The following is a 5,241-nucleotide window of genomic DNA, read 5'->3' as shown; positions in this document are numbered from 1 at the left end:
CCTGCAGCCCTGGAGAAGCCGGAGAGAAGCTGTGGCCCGGCGCCTGCCAGGGAGAGAGAACGCTGGCGCCTGCAGCCCCGGCGTTCCCTGTCCCTGGCAGGCACGGGGCCACGGCTTCTCTCCCCTGCTGGGCACTAGGCGGGAACACATAAATGCCCCGGTGGGCGCCATGGCACCCACGGGCACCACGTTGGGGACCACTGATATAACTAAACTATTGTTCTAAGTAAAGTAAATAAGGTTTTTAAAATGTTTAAGAAGCTTCATTTAAAATTAAATTAAAATGCAGAGTCCCCGGGACCGATGGCCAGGACCCGGTCGTGTGAGTGCCACTGAAAATCAGCTTGTGTGACGCCCTTGGCACGCATGCCATAGATTGCCTACCCCTGTCTTACAATATACACACTGCCAGTGTACCAGAAACTGCCTCCTAGAATTCACACTGGGCTGACTCAAAATCTCCCATCTAAACACCCTGGGATTGTAGGCTGTTTGAAATGTGGAATAAGTAAATAACTTTCCTTATCTACTTTCTCCACATCACTCATGATTTTATATACCTCTATCATATCCCCCTTTAGTCTCCTATTTTCCAAGCTGAAAAGTCCTAGCCTTTTTAATTTCTCCTCATATGGGACCAGTTCAAAAACCCCAAATCATTTTAGTTGCCCTTCTCTGAACCTTTTCTAGTGCCAGTATAACCTTTGGCTGGTCAGCATGTACTCTGGAAGGATTGCAAGTAAACAGAGCCATTTACAGGTGATTAATTCTGAAGCACCCTTAATGGCTTCCACTTAACATGTTTACATCAGTAATACAAGTTTATACGTACATACAGACATAGAAATAATACATACAAACAAATGGGATGAACACACTCAGTAGATCATAAGCTTTGTAATGATACCTTACAAGAGACCTTTTGCATAAAGCATATTCCAGTTACATCATATTCACACTTATAAACATTTTTATAAAGCATACGGACTGCAACATCATACTCTCTCTGGAGTCTGGTCAGGACTCCTCTCAGGTTCAGAACGAAGAAGGTCTGGGGTCCCAGGAGACGGTGGGGGTGGCAGCCATGCTGGCGAAGCTCACTACTTCCCCTCCTCTCATCTTTTGGTTAGCCAGCATTCACATCTGTCCTTCCAAAGTTTCTTTTGGAGGACCCCAAAAGGTAGTGGTGGAGGGACCAGCACATCTTCTCCTTATTTGTCCAACAGTTAGGCCTAATTTCTGACACAACAATTTGGGTTAATAGTTTCCCAGTCCCACGCTTCTCTTGTTTACTAGGCATGAGCTTAACAGAGGCCTTGAATTATAGCAGGAGACTGAATTGTTTTGACTAATTCAGTCCTTCTCTCTCCCTTTGCACCCCAGTTCATAGTGTAGAATCATAGAATCATAGAATCTCAGGGTTGGAAGGGACCTCAGGAGGTCATCTAGTCCAACCCCCTGCTCAAAACAGGACCAATTCCAACTAAATCATCCCAGCCAGGGCTTTGTCAAGCCTGACCTTAAAAACCTCTAAGGAAGGAAATTCCACCACCTCCCTAGGTAACCCATTCCAGTGCTTCACTACTCTCTGAGTGAAAAAGTTTTTCCTAATATCCAACCTAAACCTCCCCCACTGCAACTTGAGACCATTACTCCTTGTTCTGTCATCAGGTACCACTGAGAACAGTCTAGATCCATCCTCTTTGGAACCCCCTTTTGGATAGTTGAAAGCAGCTATCAAATCCCCCCTCACTCTTCTCTTCTGCAGACTAAACAATCCCAGTTCCCTCAGTCTCTCCTCGTAAGTCATAAGAAGTAACATAAGAAAATACCTAGACTCCTCCACTGGGAAACTGACCATTGAGGCTCTAGCATCTGTTACTATGGGGCAAAAGTGTGACCCTGGTGTCCAAAGAAGAGGAACATTATTAGTATTAGAGGTTCAAGAGCCAAGCAATGCTAGGTGCTGTACAAAAGAAGATAGTTCCTCTTGTGTCTCTCATGGGATCTTTATTGATGGATGTCTAGAAGATTTGGACACCTGAGTCCCATTAAACCTGATAGAACATGTAAATCCCCTGGACAGATTTTCAAATCTCAGCCCAAGCTCTATGGAGGACTGTTGGGATTGCAGTTCGTGCATCTTGACCTCTGTTTCCCCATTTGTACGAATGGGGATAACAATCCTTCCTTCCTCTATTTGAATTGTAAATTCTTCAGGGCAGGGTTGTCTTTCACTGTGTCTGTGCAGTGCCTGCCATGATGGGGACCCTAATCTCAGTTGGGATCTATGCAGGATTGGGTATAATAGGTCTCCAGTGTTTGTTGAGGATTTTAGGTGGTCCTAAATTAGGGCCCTACGAAATTCACAGCCATGAAACCACATCATGGACCATGAAATCTGGTCTTTTGTGTGCTTTAACCCTATACTATATACATATTACCTTATGTATAGTATAGGGAAATGCACACAAAAGACCAGATTTCACGGGGGAGACCAGCGTTTCTGAAATTGGGGGTCCTGACCCAAAAGGGAATTGCAGGGGGAGTTGCTAAGGGTCTCTGCATTCAGAGCTGGGAAGCCAGAGAGCAGCAGCTGTTGGCCAGGTGCCCAGCTGTGAAGGCAGTGTTCCGCCAGCAGCAACACAGAAGTAAGGATGGCAATACCATACCATGCTATCCTTACTTCTGCACTATTGCTGGTAGTAGCTCTGCCTTTAGAGCTGGGCTCCCAGCCAGCAGCTGCTGCTCTCCAACTGCCCAGCTCCGAAGGTAGTGCCGCCGCCAGCAGCAGTGCAGAAATAAGGGTAGCGTTAGAAGAAAAAGGGGCAGATTGACCCAGAGGCAGATTTGAGTATGGGTTTCTTTATTGTGATACTTGTTCCCCTGGACCGAATTTTCCAGTAAGCACTGAATTAGTTACAGCACACTCTTTCTGTTTAGGTTAGTATTGTGACAAAGTTCCTCCTCTGCCTTGGTGGGTCCTGCACTTATTGGCAAATTTGCTCACCTCAGAGATTCATGGCAACCCTCAGTTTGGCCACTTTTGTTAGTGGCTCAAACCTGCCATTCACTCAGCTAACCTCATCACTGGCCAGCTTGGGGAAACAGAAATATGCTTTTGGGTGGACTACCATAAGCTAAATGCTGTAACTCATCCAGACAACTATCCAATGTTACGCACAGATGAGCTATTGGAGAAACTGGGACATGCACAGTTCTTCTCTAACTTAGACTTAACCAGGGGGTACTGGCAAGTACCACTAGATGAATCCGCCAAGGAAAGGTCAGTGTTTATCACCATAAGGGGCTATATGAATGTAATGTGCCCCCTTTCGAGCTGAGAAATGCACCCACCACCTTCCAGAAACTTATAGATAGTCTCCTTGTGGCATTGGGAGAATCTGCAGTCATCTACCTTGACGATGTGGCCATATTTTTGGATTCATGTGCAGAACACCTGGAGCATCTACGAAAAGTCTTTGAGTGCATAAGGGAGGCAGGAATAACTGTTAAGGCTAAAAAGTGTCAAAAGTCCTTCAACCAGCTTAAAACGACACTCATGTCTGACCCTGTCTGGGCCTAAGGGCACCAGACATTGACAAACCTTTCCTAGTAACCACAGATGCATCCGAGTGTGTTGTGGGATCAGTTTTAATGCAGGAAGTACCGGATCAAGAATTCCTACTTGTCGTGTTTCTCAGCAAAAAACAGTCTGAGAGGGAAAGCCACTGGTTAGTCACAGAAAAGAAAAGTTACACCATTGTGTATGCTCTGAAGAAACTACACCCATACAATTGGGGACAGTGTTTCCACCTGCAGACTGACCATGCTGCACTAAAGTGGCTTCATACTGTCAAGGAAAAAAAAACAAAAAACTTCTTCAGTGGAGTTTAGTGCTCCAAATTTTTTATTTTGAAATACAACACATTTCGGGAGCTTCTAACAAAGTGGCTGATGCACTCTCCCATGAGAGTTTCTTAGAATCAACTGGTTAAAATTGTCCTTAAAATGTGGAAAATATTGTTACTTTTTATATAATCAGTAGTATGTCTAGAGGTGCATGTGTCTTATTAACTCTGTTTTCTTCTAGAGCTCCAGGAAGAAATCACAGTCAGTGTGGGACAGGCTGTGAAGGGTAGCATAAAATCCCTCCTTAGCAGCTGTACTAAATCACTTTACCTGTAAGCAGTTAATCAGTTCAAATAAACTAGTTGGCACCTGACCAGAAGGACCAATGAGGAAAGAAGATAGTTTCAAATCTGGGGGGGAAGGTTTTGTTTGTGCTCTCTCTTTGTTGTTCCCTCTCCGGACGGAGGGAGAGACCAAGCAAGAAACTGACTGTGTGTTTTAAATATTTTTATTTATCCTGTAAAGTTACCTTCCATCCTGATTTTGCAGGGGTGCTTCTTTTACTTTTATTTCTAAATAAAGTTCTTCTTTTAAGAACCTGATTGATTTTCAGTGTCCTGAAGACAAAGGGTCTGGTCTGTGCTCACATTGCTAACCAATTGGTTGGCATATTATTCTCAAACCTCCCCAGGAAAAGGAGTGAAGGGGTTTGGGGGAATATTTTGGGGGAATAGGGGATTCCAAGTGACCCTTCCTGAATTTTTGTGTAAATCACTTGGTGGTGGCAGCAATACCGTCCAAGGACAAGGAAAGAAATGTTTGCCTTAGGGAAGTTTTTAACCTAAGCTGGTTAAAAGCTTATATTCTAACAGCTTAGGTTAAAAACTTTCATGTGGGTCCCCACATCTGTACCCCAGAGTTCAGAGTGGGAGGGAACCCTGACAGAGGTTCTAAGTAACGTGTATCAGAAATACTGGAACAAGCATGAAACTAGGCATCATGCAACAGATACTCAGGGCACGTGAATTGGATAGCTCCATAGCGCTATCGAATTTACACCATCTGGGGATCTGACCTGATTGACTCTAACTGTACCATGACAGATCTACACAAGTTGGGGATTTGGATTTGACCTCTGTGATAAATGAAGGGTGGGGGAGCTCCCTTTTATGAACCCAGCCAACCAGTTAGCTATAAAATCCCTCTTAGTAGCTGTTCTCTACGTGCTTTACCTGTAAAGGGTTAAAAGTCTCACTGTGATGCATAGGTAAAAGGAAGTGAGTTGGCACCTAGCCAAAAGAGCCAATGGGACGGCTAGAACGTTTAAAAATTGAAATAAGACTCCCCTTTTGTCTGTCTGTTGTTGTTCTCAGGGAGAAGCAGACATGG

This window comes from Mauremys reevesii, linkage group 13 (genome assembly GCF_016161935.1).
Source record: "Mauremys reevesii isolate NIE-2019 linkage group 13, ASM1616193v1, whole genome shotgun sequence".
In the NCBI taxonomy this organism is placed as follows: Eukaryota; Metazoa; Chordata; order Testudines; family Geoemydidae; genus Mauremys; species Mauremys reevesii.
This window is presented reverse-complemented; position numbering follows the sequence as displayed.